This window comes from Canis lupus, chromosome 6 (genome assembly GCF_048164855.1).
Source record: "Canis lupus baileyi chromosome 6, mCanLup2.hap1, whole genome shotgun sequence".
Taxonomy (NCBI): Eukaryota; Metazoa; Chordata; class Mammalia; order Carnivora; family Canidae; genus Canis; species Canis lupus.
The window spans coordinates 34,460,948-34,479,378 of NC_132843.1; the positions used below are offsets into that span (position 1 = coordinate 34,460,948).

At 34.1% G+C, this 18,431-nt stretch overlaps 1 long non-coding RNA gene across 3 annotated transcripts in view; it reads right to left on the reverse strand.

The window, feature by feature from the left end:
* Positions 1 to 9,392: 9,392 nt before the first annotated feature.
* LOC140635200 (uncharacterized) overlaps positions 9,393 to 18,431 on the reverse strand; it is a 107,743-nt gene continuing 98,704 nt past the window's right edge. For all 3 annotated transcript variants that reach the window (XR_012032568.1, XR_012032567.1, XR_012032566.1), the window contains 3 exons: positions 11,417 to 11,803; positions 10,963 to 11,118; positions 9,393 to 9,867 (listed from right to left, as the gene is read on the reverse strand). This is a non-coding gene — a long non-coding RNA (uncharacterized lncRNA). The remainder of the gene's footprint in view (positions 9,868 to 10,962; positions 11,119 to 11,416; positions 11,804 to 18,431) is intronic.

Below are 18,431 nucleotides of genomic sequence, written 5' to 3' on the forward strand. Positions count from 1 at the left end.
TGAAGGTAATAAAAGAGGAGATAAGCCCATTTTCAGAGGGTTTTCTGTGAGGAAATAACAAGTGAAAACTAATTTTAAGCTGTGTAGATTTGCAGAAATATGGATAAGAGAGAATTGACATGGGCTCAAAGAGTCAACAAAGAAGATGCCCAGTGAAATCTGAGTACTTGAGTTTCCTTGACTTTGTAATATATGATGCAAATAATAATGCCATTAAAAAATGAATGGAATGTTTAATATCTGCTTTCAAATCTAGCCTTTAAGAGCTCTGAAATTTGAGCAGAAAATACCACATATATATCTTTCATTCCAAATAGGTAGACATAGAAGACTTCAGGGATAGAGCTTATGATGTGTCATTATGGGGGCTAGTTAGAGGTTAACACAACAAGGGGTGTTTCAGTGCTTAATGTGGCAAGATTAAGAATGCTAATGCAATATTTCTCAATTCTCAATATATCATGAGGAGTTGTGCAGCCTTACTACAATTGGTGCCTAAGGCAGCCTGTAAGAGAGACATCTCATCAGGCTAAAACCTTTCTATTGAGGTCACCACGTAAACAGTTAATGAAGCAGAAACTCTCTGGGGATTCATTGAGCACATTTAGATGAGTTCTACAGAAATGTTCAGTCGGTGGTAGGGGAATTACTTCAATGATGCTTTAACAGAAACTGTGGACATTCAACCCTCTCTGCATTCAATGGGGTGTTCATAACTAATTTCTTATTTTCTGAGCACATGTAATAGTTTGACTATAATTTTTTTATTATAAGCATTAACAGTTAAGCCAGAGGTCACACAGCACATTAACTGTCCAGTCCAATTGAATAGAAGAGATTTGAGTTGCCAACTTCTTTTAGATTGGCTCGTCAGTTTTAGGGAAGTAACCCCTGTATAATCCTGCCATGAACATGCAGTGAACAATTATTGGTCTTTTTCCTGATAACCACCATGACCACCCTTTCAAAGAATATGCATTGTATACCTGCACCATTAGGAGTACATTATACCTATGTACATATCTTTGTTACATATACTCTTATTTAGCATGCAAAAATGCACCATTTACTGTTGTAAATAGTTCACAAACATTAACTCAGTTTAGCAGAATTTGCTTGTTATACACTCTTGAATCTCTTGTCACCAGAATATCTTGGTCGTCTTGAGACACTCATATTTTATTTGAAAGAACTAGCCCAATTGTTTTCTTTCTCACCCAATCTCCTGCCATGTTTCTCCTTTATATCAACAGACATGTTGATGATCCATCCAAAAAACTGATATAACTGTTTTTAAACTCCCACAGATAAGATTATCTTTAGCTCTCCATGAGCATAGTCATAACTGGATCTTACTTCAACTGGAAACATTTCTCCTTTTGAAATTTGAATATTCCTTTAAAGTGACAGCTTTCTCTCTCTTCACCTCTTCTCTTTTTTTGTCTCATGTATGGTGCCTGTAATTTATTCTTATCATGACCCCTTTCTGCTAATTTTTTCCCCTTTTTCTTAGTTGAACTGTCTCATTTGGGCTTCATTTGCTCACCATGACTATCAACTTTCTAAAAGCCACTGATTATGTCTCAGGCTGAAAATATCCTATTATTTTAACATATTTCATGTCACTGAGTTGAGTTTCTGAAATAATAGTTTTACATGGAAATTTGAACTTGTAGATAACATGGTGTTAGTACACTACTCTATCGTTATCACTACTATACTGCTTATTCTACACTACCATCACCTTATCATTACAATTTACTTTGCTATTATTATGTGTTAGCCTCTATACTAACAGTTTGGTACCTCTTATCTCATTTAATTCTCACAACAGCGCTGTAAAATTTGATGGTATTATAACAGCCATTTTACAGTTGAAAAAATGGAGGCCTAGAATATTAAAATTACAAATATGCGCTCTTTCTTCTAGGAATACAATAAGAAGTCAGGATTCTGCAACCACAAGAGGGCCCTCACCAGAAGCAGACTATGCTGACATCCTGGACTTTCATTCTCCAGAAGGATAAAAAATTAATTCCTGTTGTTTTTATAAGCCAATACATAGTGTGCATTTTATTCATATTGCAAAGGGATTCTTTACTTGATAATAGGATTTGTGATGGAATGATTTTTAATTAGTATTTCTTTTGGTTTACAAATTATTAGAAAATCTATGAAGAAATTGTTGATAAAAAAGTCAGAATATAGGATTAGAAAAAACTTAATGATTCATCTTTAATCAGTCAGACTATCTAGCTATTCTAAGATACGTATAAATTATAACTTCTCACAAAGTCATAAAACATAGGAGGCTCAGCCCCTACCCTTGAGTCAATTATATCTTAGCTGAATAGAATGTATAAGCACATATGCATACACACACAATACAGATACCTTGAAGATACACACAACACAGTTTATAAATATAGTTATCAGGATATCAAGATTAATGGCAAAAAGAAGATAAGCATCCATTTTTTTTATTTCAGTGTTTTTGAACTATTATTATTATTATTATTATTATTACTATTATTCTCCCCTCCTAAGTGGTCTTCATATACTTTTTTTTCTTCTTTTCTACAGTTAAAATTTTAATACCAAAGATATGTAGTGTATCTTTTTTCATATTGTGGGCAATATGGAGACCACAACCCACTGCAATATTTAAATTTTTTTTCACTCCCCAAGAATAGATTTTACCCCCCTTGGAAGGAGATATGTCCCTGTTGAAAATGCATAGTTCAGCATTATGAAATGTTTATGCTGGAATTTAATGTTGTATTCTCAAGCTCCATTTTATAATCACATAATCCTGTTTTATCACCAACAAGAAATATTTCGTGTTTTTAATTTTTTTATATGAATTTGACTGAATCCATTAATTCATACACTTCGTGTCCCTTATTAAAATTCTTCTATCTGGTAATAACTGATATCAGCAAGTGCATATTAAATCAAATACTGAAAGTTGAAGTCGGTTAAAAGTATAAAAATTTCCCTTCAATGACTTGAGAATTGAGCCAGGTAGTTGTATCAAATTTCTAAAATATCAGAAATTACCATTGTTCCCTACTGAGGGCAAGTCACAATTTGAACAACTAATAAGATACGTTGATTGCATTTATCTGACTATAATTTGTATCAATCCAGCAGTATAATAAACATCAAAGTAACCTCCACATAATGGCAAAAACAAGGCATAAAATTCAAACTCAGTATCCTATAAATGTGTCCTGGCTGGAGCCCTGGAGATTGTCTCCAGACTTGTAATACAATCAGGTCTGGGGAAACACCAAGAAAATGTTTTCTTTCAATCACTTGTAATTGGCATTCTTAAAGTGAAGGGAAGAAAATAAAGGGGATGGAATCTTTCGATTTGCTGCTTTTGTTTGGAATTGCTCCAAATCACAAGTAACTACAGGGCAAATTGACATCTTCTCAGTTGAGTTGTAACCTTTTCCTCCCCTATTTCTTTCCAACGTTTGTAAACAAACAGATATGAGTCAGGACATTGAAAAGTTGGTCTCAAGCCAAATGTCTTATCCTGGCATTTTAGGCTGTACGTAATTTCAATCCACTTTTACACTTTCCAAACGTACTTCTTTTTCTTTCTCATGTAAACCTTTAACTATTTTGTCTGTCTTTCTCAGTACGCCTTGAATAAGCCATGCGCACCTTAGCAAACTGAGCTCCTTCTCATTTCCTGGTGTTTTTTGGCATCCCCTCTCCTCTCTGCCTAGCAGAGGTATACTCATCCATTTAGATCCTTTACCAAGGAAGTCTCAAAAATCCATACATTGATACATCTCTTCCCTTTCTGATAGTACTTACTTTATTTCAACTGCTCCATATATCATGTTATTGATGTGGCAGATATTCAATTAGCAAATGTTTAGTAAGTATTTACAACATGCCACACAAATTTCTAGGTATCAGAAGTAGACTAGGCAACAAAAGAGATTAATTCCTACCCTCAAAGGATTTATATGCTAGTAGGGGGGAAAGAAAGATAAAATGTAACAGACAAAATAGTATGCACAGAACTAAAACTAAAAACATATTTTTAAAAGTAATCTCTACTCCCCAACATGGGGCTCAAACTCACAACCACAAGATCAAGAGTCACTTGCTCTACCATTGGAGCCAGCCAGGCATCCCCAAAACATAGTATTTTACATGAGAGGCCAGCAACCTTTTTCTGCAAAAGGGCCAGATAATACAACTATTTAGTTTTGAACTCCTGATATGAAAACAGCTAAGACAATATGTAAACAAAAAATGAGTGTGGTGCTGTTACAATAAAACTTGCCTTTGTAAACATTGAAATTTGAATCTGTTAAAATGTTCTCATGTTATGAAACATTCCTCTTCTGATTTCTTAAAAAACATTGAAAAAGGTAAAACTTCTCATTAGCTATACAGATCATACAAAAGCAGGAGGTGGTAAGGATTTGACCCCAGCACATGGTGGCTGAACCTGTGTTGAAAGAATGGCAAGTGCTCAGGGAAAATGAAGTCAAAGAAGTGGGCTAGGGAACACAGACAGTATGAAATCAGATTGGTGTTATAGAAAGTCACCCAGATAAGGCCCCACTAAAAGATAACACTTGAATAAAGAATTGAAAGAAATGGGGTCAGTTAAGCATCTGAAGCTCACAATCATGAGTTCAAGCCCCATGTTGGGCTCCACGATGGGCGTGGAGCTTACTTAAAAAAAAAAGAATAAAAATTTAAAGAAGAAACGTAAATTTCACTTGACAATAAGAAATTTAAGAAATAGGTGTACCTGGGTGGCTCAGTGGTTGAGTGTCTGCCTTTGGCTCAGGGTGTGATCTCAGGGTCCTGGGATCTAGTGCTGCATCAGGCTCACCACAGGAAGTCTACTTCTCCCTCTGCCTATGTCTCTACCTCTCTCTCTGTGTCTCTCATAAATAAATAAATAAATAAATAAATAAATAAATAAATAAATAAACAAATAAATAAATAAAATCTTTAAAAAAGAATTTAAGAAATATAATCTTAATTTTTCTACCTGTTTCAGTCTCCATCTCACTTATTATCCCATTTCTTCACTTGGCATCCACAAATACAACCCCTCACCCTCTGGGAGAGCCTGTGTGTAGAAGAGTAAGTATTTCACAGTTATTTTTAATCCTATTTATTTTATCCATACATTTAAAATTTTTATCCAGAGGAGGACTGTATAGCTTCACTAGACTGATAGAGAGATCCATGGAACTAAGCTATATGAAGATCATTATGGGTCAGGTCCCAAGAAATTAGATGCAAGGGGGGAATTGGAACTTGGACCTTGGTATTATTAACTGCATCTTATTACCTGGTTGACCCTTGTATCTCCTGCATAAAAGTCCCTTTATCGTCTAAACAAATATAGTCTAGGGATACTCGGCTCTTCACCTCCAGAATTAGCCCAGAATTTTTCTCCTTTGCCAACTCCAAACCAGCATTCCTCTCCCTAATTCCACCTCTTATGTTTTTTTTGTTTGTTTTTGTTTTTGTTTTTTTGTCACTGACTCTTAGCAATGTCTCCATCTGCCTCAGTAACTCTTTTTTTTTCTTTTTTTTTTAATTTTTATTTATTTATGATAGTCACAGAGAGAGAGAGAGAGGCAGAGACACAGGCAGAGAGAGAAGCAGGCTCCATGCACTGGGAGCCTGATGTGGGATTCGATCCCGGGTCTCCAGGATCGTGCCCTGGGCCAAAGGCAGGCGCCAAACCGCTGCGCCACCCAGGGATCCCTGTAACTCTTATAATTATTCCAAAACCCTCTCCCCTCATCTTCTCCCACCATTACTGCCACACATTACTGGTCCGAACTTACCACAGTCACTCAAAATATGTTAATACTATCTGAGCAAGTCTACCACATGTTATATATTAAGCATTGCAGTACTTTCCCAACTGCATTATCCTATTGAATCCTATCAATAGCCTATGATACAGCTAAGCTATTATCTTTTATTGACATTTTATCTATGAGTAAATTGAAGCACGGAAAGATTAATTTACAAAGACTGGATTTTAATATAGGTAATTTAGCTAAATAGTTCATGCACTTGATGAATGCTCATGATGGCATCCAGGGTACAAAGTTATCCAGCACTTTAAAGAAGTAATGTAAATATATTTTGCTGAATTGAAGCCACAAAATATTAAAAAGACAATATATCATGATCAAGTAAGGTTTATTCCAGAATTTAAAGGTTTGCTTAATATTTGAAAATCAACAAGGTAGTTCACAATACTAGCAAACTGGGGGGAAAAAAGACATGATCATCTCAATTGATGCAGAAGAAGCATTTGACGAAGTTTGGCATCCAATCCTGATAAGAATTTTAAGCAAACTAGGAATTCAAGGAAACTTCCTCAACCTAATAAAGGATATCTGTGAACATCTACAGCTAGCATCATACCTAATGGTGAAATTCTGAATGGTTTACCCCAAGATTGGAAACAAAATAGGAATGTCTGCTCTCAATAATTATATTTGACATTGTACTAGAGGTAGAGGCTCTAGCCAGTGTAATAATCAGGCAATGAAAATAAATACAATACTTCCAAATTTTAAAGGAAAAAATAAAATTATCTTTATTTCATTACAATATAATCTATATAGAAAATGTAATAGAAGCTACCAAAAACAAAAACAAAACAAAATTGGAGCTAATAACTGAGGTTAGCATTCACGTTTATTCAAGAGAAAAGAATATATCTATATATATATATATATTTTACACAAATGTTCAGTGAAGCTCTATTTGTGATAGCCAAAATCTAGAAACAATCCAAGTGCTCATCAGCAGATAAACAAACTGCGGTATATTCATTTAGTGGAATATTACTCAGCAATGAGTAGGAAGAAGCTATTGCTACACACACAACATGGGTGAATTTCAAATAATTATGCTGAGTGAAAAAAAGCCAAACCAAATAAAGGTGCATATTACATGATTTCAATGAAATAAGAGTCTAGACAACACAGACAAACCTATAGTGGCAGACAGTACCTTAGAGGTTGTTTGGGGAAGAGGATTGGGATGGGCAAGATAGAGTGATAACACAAGTACATAAGGAAACTCTGGGAAGTGATGCCATGTTTATTATCTTGACTGTGGCCATGATTTCATTGGTGTATGCATATGCCAAAACTGATTGAATTGTATACTTTAAATGCATGGAGTTTATTATACATCTGTTATATCTCAATAAAACTATTAAGGGTTATTTCTATATTTTTATCCTTCTTGGTATAGATTGAAATTAAACAAATGTTATCATGAGAGCTTGTGACTAGCCATATTCTATGCAATGTCTAGCCCAGTGGTATATCCAAATATGTCAGAGTCCTTGTCATTACTTAAAAATTGCCTTACTGCAATGCATAAACTGTAAAGAAAGTTCACTACCATTCCCATATGCACTTATACCACATAAATTACTCTTCCATTTATGATGTCATTAGTGTAATTGCTTGGATAACTGAAAGTAAAATCAAAGGTTCCTTTAAAGAAATGTTAACTTTAGCTTAAATGAGCAATGACCATTAGCCAAGCCATTAGACTAATATTCAAAAATAGCTTTAAAATGAACTGTAACAAATTTTTAAGGAGCCAGATTCTCTAGAAGCATAGAAAAGGTACTTAGTTTGGCACTTTGGAGAGCTGTAATAATTAGGATACCCAATAAATTCCTGCTTTAGGACACCAAAATGTAACCTGAAGGCTGTAAAAACTACTATAACTTTCAGAGCTATATAACTTATTTCCAGGAATTCATTCCAAAATGACTTTAGTATCCCATGTCACTGGCATAAGCTAAAAAAAAAGTTTTCAAACTTCTCAGGGAACCAAAATTATATAGTTTAAAAAATTGTAGGATTTCATTCTCTCCTCGCATATGTATATTATAATAAACAAACATTAAATTTCCTCCCAGTAATCTATTTTAAAGAAGAATGAGTGTGAATTTGATAAAAATTTCCATAATCATCATCAAAGCCTAGACTTTTAAAACTGGAGGAGGCTTAGAAATCAGCTAGTTCAATTCTTCATTTTAAACATGAAAAATTGAAACCTACAATGATGTGCAAAATTCATATATTGAGATAACAGAGAATAGGAACTAAAACCCAGAATACTTATTTCATTCTCTCTCCTGAAGATTGCAAGCAAAGAGAAAAGACAGATCTTGAGATTTAAGAACAAAATTTTTTGTGTCCTGAATTCTTCAAATTATTATTCAATGAAGTAGGCTATCTATTCCACAAATATATGACTTCTATATTCTCCAAATACTACAGGCTTCATGCACACTTCATTTGTTAAAAGATGTCATGAATATTAAATAATTGACAGCTGCATACTTTGACCCATGCCTGAAGCAAGCACCAGGTATATTAGGAACAGTATAGTTCTACAAAGAATAGAAGGGTAGAGCTAATTAAATCCTGGAGAACTCATCTGCAGAGATTGAGATGCCCTCTGGCATTTGTTAACACCAGGCAAAAGTCACTAATTATAGCTATACCATTCATGACACTGAAGTGCTTAGGACCAGCCTGGTGTGCTTTTCTATGCCTGTAATTTTTTCAGAAAACGTGAAACCATTAAGAAACTTGACAGGTGTCATTTTACTCAAATGGAGTTGCTTTCAACAAATCTAAAAAGGAAAAGCATTTTCCCCATTAGATCAAATTAAACAATGAGAATGCTTTCTTCACTCTCTTGTTAGTTGTTAAGAAAAGGACTATGGGGAACAACTCCTGCCTTGAAGGATTGGCACTTTTAGGCTGTTGGGCAGTGATCCCACACCTAAAGCATAATACATTATTATCAATTGATGGACATTGATTGAAACCAATAACATTTAATTTAATTCAGAAAATATTTATTGAATCCTTGTAAAGCGCTAGTCACTATGCTTGGCCCTGTGGATGAAAACTTCCAGATTGAAAACCTATATTTTGTGACTTCAAATTATACATTTTCATGAGTACCTTTTAGAGCTAATTCTGTATCTGCATTTTTTAAAAAGGCTAGTATGTATGTGTGGTTTAAAAAGTGTTGGGAAGGCTGTATTTTCCCCTAGAATGTCACAGTCATTTTGCCTAGGATGATGCAAAACTGAGATTCTCAAAGATTCTCAAAACGCTAAAGAACCTGAGAGATTATTTAATCACCACCTCTCATTATAAAAAAGGAGTTGTCATGAACTCAAACAACTTATCAGAAGTCCACTAATCACTCAAAATATTGATGGCAAAGTCAGGGTCCAAGTACTCTCTGATTTCTTTTTAGTTTTGTTTTACTGCTCTTTCATTTTTATTTTTTTTTTACTCTTTCATTTTTAAAAATTACTTTTTCTTCACCTCTTTAGCACACACACACATCTTCTTAAATATGAACAATAGATGAATGCTTACATTATTACTTACTGGGGTAAAATCTATTTTATTGTTCAATTTAATTAAAAAACTTGGAATTTAGATAATTGTATATGAACAGTAACATAATTATACATAGTTTCTGAGAAGGAGTAAAGTAGTATTTTAGTTAAGAGCAGAGATTTTGAAGTAATTTAGCTTGGATTTCTACCCCAGGTACAACCCTTCTGTTTTTGTAAAGGTACTTAACATTTCCATGTCTCAGTTTCCACATCCTTAAAATAAGTTTGAAAAAAAATACAGGATGAAATGAGATTATGTAGCTTTTTTCAGAGAGCTTCCATCCTTGGGGAAACAGAACACTTCCACATGCCACAAAACTGGGCCCCAAGCTCCAAGAAGACAGAAACTCCTTTGTTTGAGAGGATTTCAATTTATATCCTTTATCATATCCTTTAATGAACTAGTAAACATGAATGAAAAAAAAAGAAATGAGATTCTGTAAATGAAACATTGCTTATAATCTTTGGCACACAGTTGTGCACTCCTAAAATACTAAAAAACAAATAGCACACGCTTTATTTGGATGCACTGAAAAAAGTAGAATCTTCATACTCTATTCTTGATGTAGAACTCAATTTAATTCTAAATAAAAACCAAATAAGCTTCATAATGTTAATAGTGTCATACCAGAATCCTTACCATTAATTTTATTGAATCATATTTGCAAAATCAGGATAAGATTCCACAAGTACATATTTTTTTGATAGAAAAAGTCACTGATTATACACTGATGCTTACATCTTACAGAAGCTTAAAAGTCTAGGGGAAAACAAAGAAACAAAAAAGATTACTGCATCCTGATGGCAACTAGAAAGTATTTGAAAATGAGTATGATATAATCACAGCACATCAAAACTTGTGGAGTGAAAACCAGCGCCATTTAGAAATAAATTTTACACCAAAGGTTTATATTTGAAAAAAAAATTAAATATGCTAAATATTCAATACAAGATATTTAAAGGAACAACTATAATTAAAAGGAAGACAAAAAAAGTAGTAAATAAGATGCTAATGAAATTAAAATTAAAAGGAAAGATAAGAATCAACAAAATTAAAAGCAAGTGTTCTTTGAAAAATCTATTGAAACAGACAAATTTCTACAAAATTGACCAAGGAACAAAATTGTAGAAATAAATGATATTAATATGAAATAAGTGGCTAAATATATAGGTTTCACTTAGAATATAGAGAAAATATGAATTTGAAAGCATAAATGAATAGAAAGTTTTCTATCAAGTATAGGGCTAAATTTTGCATAAGTAGAAATTTTAAATAAATCAGTCTGATAACCATTTAAGATTTGAATAACTTAAAAAAAGATTTGAATGACTTGTGAAAAATTTATCAGCATAATATATAAAAGACAGTAATAGAAACAGTTCTACCTCAAAATTAATGAATAGCTAATCCCAAAATTGTCTGAACTCTTACAGAAAATAGGAAGGAAATCTATTCTATATCCTATTCTCTCAAGAATTAGATACTTGAGGGGTACCTGGGTGGCTCAGTGGTTGAGTGTCTGCCTTTGGCTCAGGTCATGATCCCAAGGTCCTGGAACCAAGTCCCACATCGGGTTCCCTGCTAGAAGCATGCTTCTCCCTCTGCCTATGTCTTTGCCTCTCTCTGTGTGTCTCTCATGAATAAATAAAATCTTTGAAACAAAACAAAAAAAGAATTAGATACTTATTAAATAAACTCACCAGAACAATCTGTGGAACTAAATTTGTGATATTGCACTCCTAGGTAGTCTGCAGTGGAACAATTAATTCTGGGCTAGAACAAACATTTCAGAAGAGAAGAGCCCTTCCGTATGCTTCTCAAATCAGACCCTTGGCACACAGCTAATTCTTCAACCTGTGACTAAGGTACAGTCTGGTCATTTTTGTCCTAAAAACTGCTGGGTCCCACAAAACCACTGGGCAGGGAAAATTTAAAAGCATTGTCCTTACCTTTGCATGCTGTGATTTCAGAAATCAGTTAGTTTTTGCTGAGAAGTGGTGCCAAAAATTAGTGGTTTAAAACAAGCATTCATTATTTTTCATGATACTGTGGGTAGACTGGATGACACCTGGACTGAATCAGCTTGGCCGGAATGAATGGTCTAGGATAGCTTCCCTTCCAGTTGGCAGGCTGGTTGGGCTACCAAGCCTCAGTTAGGTTGCCTTGACTCTGCTCCACATGGTCTCTCATCCTTGAAAACTTGCTGTGCTTCTGCACGTGGCAGTCTCCAAGTTCCCAAAAGCAGCAAGAAGTAGATGTGTAAGTCCTTTCCAACTTTTTATGGCCAGAGGAAGTTGTTCAAAGAAAATCCAGTCCAGACTCAGTGTGGGAGGGTACTACCAATGGGCAGAGATGGGGGAAGAGAATAATTTATATCAAATATTTATACCAGTAGCAAAATAGATAATATTTGTTGATTTAAGATTTTAGTAGGGTTGGTGGTGTATTGAAGAAAAATCCAATCACCAGCCCAAAGTGTTCTGTACATAGTTCCTATTGGGCATGTTGATGTTACATCATCAATTTCAGTTTAATTCAGTCAATTCACTGATATTCTCTCTCTGCTCTGATACACATAAGATTAAATATGTTCATGGTTCTCAGTGCACCTGAAATTTAGTTGGGATAAGTTTAAAAAGTTAAAAAACTTCACAAAGCATTAATTATGAACCCAGCCAAAAAGAAGAGACAAAGGATTCTAAAAGAACCAATGGGAAGGGAGTTTATAAGCAGTAAAGCACAGGGATAGGGATAGGAATAGTCAAGTAAACAAATGGCACTTGAGGTAGAACTTAAGGAATAAGAAATTTTCTAGAGAAAAGAGAAATTGAGGACTTTTCTAGTGGAAGGAACCAAAAAGTAAAAGTTGTGGAAGTAGGAACAATGCTGTCATGACCTGGAGATTTATAATAAACTGCTCTGACATGCACTGAAAAGGTGAATGGGAGCAAAAAGTATTCTGTGGATTACTGAATTCCCTGTTCTTGCTGATATCACCTAGACTAGAGTTGATGCTATAGACCAGAACTCCTACTACTCTTCCTTAGATTTTTGTTCAACTCTTTTAACCCCAGCATTAAAAATCTAAGCAGCTTGAAGTCGTGGGTAGTAACAGAGCTGCTTAATTTACTTTACTTCTAATTAGGTGATATTTAGCAGAATCTAGGATACACGAATCCTTTGCTACTTATCTCACAGAGTGCCAGATTGTGTGATAATATATGCAGAGGAGATGTTCTACGCAAATCATATTTTATATTGCTTTGAGACTTCTGCTCCCACATTCTGTACCAGGGTATCCCTCCGTACAACCGCTCCTGCTATTGATTGGCTGCTCTTTCGAAGATGTCCATCTTAGGGACAAAAAAGATACCATGAGGGTCAATATCAAGGAGAATAAAACATATATGGTTACTCTACAGGGCTTCTTAAGGCAGGACTATGATCAGTGATGTTGGCACTTAAACTGGACTCATAAAAAAAGGGCAGAAACTATGACATGCCTACGACAGACATCATCATGGAAGAGAACTTCAAAGTTGAGGTGTAACACCTTAAAATGCTGTAGATAGTAAAAGATAATGAGGAATGAAAATGTCTTAGACTTGATGATTAGGAGAACAGCATGAATTTCTCATGACTTTGCTTCTGCTAGACAAGGAAGATTTTATGGAATAGTGAGAATGAAGTATATAAAATTGTTAGTGTATCCTTAGGAATAGGTGAGAACATCATTGATTAGGGAATAGCATCAGAGAAAATCCTGAGAAAGGGATTAGAAAGGCTGAATAGATGGAGAAGATGAAGGAGGTGGTAGAGAAGGTAGTTAATTCAAATCTTACAATCAAGTTAATATTAGTAACTATTTAGTGAAGAACTAGGATATTTGGATATGGAGAAACGCCAACAATTAATAAAATTTACTGCATTTAAAAATGTAAGAAACTGAGCCAAATTGACTAAATAAGTTAAACATTTTATAAAATGTTACTTTCTGATATAGGTGTTTCTTTCATGCCACTGTCTTCATAGCTAATGATTCTAATTGAATGAGTATTTAGAGACAAACTTCATTTAAAGCATTTCTAGTCTGTTGTTCATTATTCTTATCCAGCTTTTGTAAGATACACCTTAAATTACTAAATTATAGTAATTTGAAATTATCAGCCTCCTTCCTGTCATGGAAGTAATTTAAAATCCTAGAATTTGATGGCATCATCACATCAGTCCCTCTTTTTGGAGGTATACAATTTACACTGTCCAGAGGAACAAGTTTCTAAAACAGTATTCAGAGTATTCTCATTTTCCCACCTCTGAAGCTAAAAAATAAAGCTTTATCATCCACACTATCTGGAATTACACAATATATTTTTTTAAATTAAAACTATCAAACCTTCTCAATTTATCCTTAACATCCTTTGAAGAAAAACAAAGTAGTTATATTTGACAATAATTTACTGGGCTTTATTCTCCTTCCCTAGCCCAGAAACATTCAAAATAACTCAATTAAAATATATATATATGCAATCGTCAAGATAAAGAGGAAAATTTTATTTTTCTTAGCTTCTTTTGTATTTTCTCATTTATTCATAGAATGAATGATTGGACATCCCATTGACTTAAACTATGTTCTCCTGAAAACTACCTTTCTTTTGGATATTTCAAATCCAGTCTATATGAAAATTAATTTTAAGGCTATAGCAAATGGCCAACACATGGACATCACAGAAAGACCCTAAAGTGTAGAGATCAAGGTTAGGGCAAGGCTTATTCAGGTTACATATGGTAACTGAGCAAATTGGGTGTTCAGACTAGAAACTCAATTCTGCTTATGCTGGATAGAATCCGGCAGACCATTATGATCAATTTGTTTTTAAGTATAGAAAGAACATTAGGAGCATGGATAAATTATCTAAGAAGCATGATGTAGTGAAGAGTACTAGAGTATTTGGCAAATATGTATTTGAAAAAAAGCTTTTATCTGGAATTTATTTTTAAAAATCTAATATTTATTAATAATCCAAATTCAATCAAATAGAAAATTGAAAAATCAGCCAAACTTAAAAAACACATTTCACTCAAGTAGAGATATGGCAAATAAACATTAAAAGGATAATACAATTATAAATCATTAGGGTAATGCAAATTAAAATCACATTGAGATACAACTACACACATATTAAAAATTCTGACAATGTCAGCAGATATTGGCAAGGAAGAATAGAAGCTAGAGCTTTTACATGTGACTTTTGGAACTGGAAAATAGCACATTCACTTTGGACAAAGATTGGCAGTTTCTTCAAAATTTAGACATACAATTTCCATGAGACCTAGCCATCTCATTCCTAGATATTTTCCCAAAAGAAATGAAAACATACATTCCCACAAAGCCTTGTCTTTGAATTTTCATGCAGCTTTATTCATAGTAGTTCCCAACTGTAAACAACCAAAATATTTAGCAGCTGATGAATGGAAACAAATTGTGATTGCCATACAGCTACTATTACTCAGCAATGAAAAGTAATGAACTACTGGCGCATATAACACCATAGAAAAATCGAAAACATATTGTGCTAAGAGAAAGAAGTCATTCACAAAAGTCTGCATACTGTATAATTTTATTTATTTGCAGTTTTGGAAAGTCAAGATAGATAAAGAGGACCAAAGTTTGGAGTTAAAGGAGGGGATTAATTACTAAGGAGCATTAAGAAAACTGGAGATTTATGGAAAAAATTTCAAATCAATTAAATTGTATCTTTAAAATAGATGCATTTTATTATATGTAAATTTTTCTGGTATTTAAAAATCATGACTCTTTCATTCTCACAAACTCTTCATTTTGCACAGAAGGGCTTTGAAAGGCTTTATCTTTCCATTTATATTTTTTTCCTACTTAGTAAAATATAGCCAAACTAGATGGTACAGCTCTCTTCCCTGAACATGTCACACTGTTATTTTCACATCTTTGCATGTGATATTCATACTCTTTTGTTTTTAGAGTATGGCATTAGAAATACAGAAATATTTTAGAAATTATAAAACATTCCTCAGACTGGGAAAGTGACTTGTGCAATATCACAAATCTAGTGGAGTGGCAGATCCAAACAAATTCATATTTCCTGATTCCAGATCCAGTGTTTTCTGCCATCATGGGTTTCTTCCATACAATTGGAATTATACCCACTATATCTACCTGTCACATTTCATCTAAAACATGATTTCACCAGAACATGCAATATTTCTCTAATTTTAAATTGACCCCTAATTTTACTCAGATCATTATTTTTCCATTTAATTATTTTACCTTGTTTTATACTAATGTCTGTTTATATCTAACCTCTCCATTACATTGTAAATCTGAAGGCAGTAACGTATCTTGCTTTTCCCCTCAGAATGTCTAGCGGAATGCTTGCTAGATTGAACACTATCTTGAAGTTGAAAAACTATCTTGTTTCTTTCGTGAAAGGATGTTGTGGGACACTGAATCAAACTGACTTATCAGAGGAAGTATCTCTACTTAAAACATAAGTGGACTGGCTCTGTATGATGACTTGAATCATAGAGGTCAGAACCTCCTATGAAAAATATTTGAAAACCCAATATTTCAACTGTTTGCTCCAAGGAAAAATAATTTCCACCATAAACATTTAAATATATTTGCCTTCTGAGGCACAGATATTTAAAAACCTTAAATTCAAAAAAAATTAAACGGCAAAGCAGTGGACCCCGGTGAGCTGTATTCCTGAAGCAAAACTTTCTAGGAGAAATGGTTGGCCTGCATCCTTAGTCATTTTTCCCACTTAATGAATATTTCAGTTGTTTTATGCATACAATATTACACTGGCAAATGCTTGCTTAATGGACTGAAGCTAATGAAAATCGAAGTCATGAATGTGTCAAGTCTAATCCTTGAGTTCTTACATCACCTGACTTTTCTCTAACTCTTTGCAATAGATTTTTCCCAGGGATCCTTAAAATCAGGTTAAGTTAGTTTCTTTGTAGAGTAGATGAAAAATGGAAGGATGTCCAAAAGCAGAAGGCTGGATCACTTCGTTCCAATAGTCTTCCCATTAGGCTTCCTAAAAACCCTCATCCACCTCTGTCTTGGAACTGAAATGCCAAACTCACTTTGATCATGACATCACCTTATTTCTTATTTTGTACATTTTCTAATTACTGAGAGAACTTAAAAATTAGTCTGCCGAACCCTAAGTGCTCTTCAAGAGAGTGTAGTGAATATGAGAGATTCTAGAAATCTGGAGAAAGGTAATTGTTTGAAATTCTAAGAATTGTAGATTTATGAACTCAAAGAGATTATTCAAAAGTCGCTAAGAAAAGAAGCAGTGATTGTTGGGAGCCAGCACAGATTTACTGAAAGCACATCTTACCAGTCATTTAATTTTCCACTTGTACCAGATTATTAGATAGATCGATAGATTGATAGATCAATATATATAGAGAGAGAGAAAGACAGAGAGAGAGAGAGAGAGAGATCGAGTCCCATATTTTTTTTACTATGCAATTTAATAGCTTTTATTTAAAAGGAAGACCTTCTAAGTACCCTCTACACTTACAGATTGATAACTGAATAACCAAGCTTAAAAAGTATTTATTACTAGATTGCTGCGAACCTCAAGGGATAGTTCTTGACATTGTGACATGAATATTTTTATCATAATCTATATAACAATAAAGAAGATTTATGCTCGGAAAATCAGTGAGTAGCCTGCTTTTGAAAAAGAAAGTGACTGTATTAGATGACAAAATAAAAATCTGAAAAGATCATGGCAATCCTGAGCAATCAGCTGAATCTAATTGCCTGAACTTTCACCGAGATAAATGTGGGGACAGCAAATGGGTTTAAAAGATCAAACCTTTACAGTTAAAGTGAGACAGAGATAGGTAAAAACATAATCATATTAATAAACAGCAAGCTCAATGTTAATCCACCTTGCACTGTGGCTACAAAAAAGGCTAATAGAAATTTAGTTTATGGTAGAGTATGTGTAAAAACAACTAGAATATAAGGGTGTGGAAGTATCGCTCTTTTCATAAGAGGTTGTAATCAATTATTACTCTGTTCTATATGGACACAAAAGTCATGAAGAATGACCAAGATATTAGAAAGAGTGAAAATCATGCTGTGTGAGAAACAATTTAAGGGTTTAGGGTGACTAGCCTTAAGAAGATGAGAGTCCAAGGGAGATGAAAGCAGTTTTAAATACTTAAATAAATTTTGTTTGAAAACAGCCAGTGAAGAAATTTAGAGGGTAAGAAACAAGGCAGTAGAGTGCAACCACAAAGTGGGAGGTTATCTTTGTACTTATACGCAAGAATAGCACCTAGATGAGTTTCAAAAACTTCTGTTGACTACGTATTTTAATAAAGAGGATAAATATCCAGAAGGAGTTTCTAACTTTCTCATCCTCTGGGAAGAGAATATGAACCAAGAAAAGAATATGTTATCAAGAGCTGTTGACCTTTCAAAACACAGAAACTTCTGTAGAGGTGAGATATAAATCATATAAAAAGGTGGGATGACAATAAAGCTGTTATTTTACAAAAGAGGTAGAATGGGATGATTTCTAAGATTTATGCGACTCTTCACTTTGAGATGCTTTTAGAGGGAGCATTAAGTGGCAAGCAGCTTAAACATCAAGAAACCAGAACTAATTTTCTAAACGTCCATAAGCAAAATACCAATGACACTCTAGGCTTACCTGGGTCACATTTTAGAAGAGTTTTCTGCTCCTACCCACCCAGACCCTGTCAACCAATTCGTTACCTCATAGGAAATCTGGGCCATTCAGATGGTGGCCAAGGAAGGGTGTCTCTTTCTATTCAATGAGGCCGGTCCTCTGGGGCCTTCTACTATAAGTAGGGACTACTGCGTGCAGCTCTGTTGGGACAGAAATCTGGAGTGGGAAGCTGGGACTTAAACATTTATTTAAAAGCAAAATACTC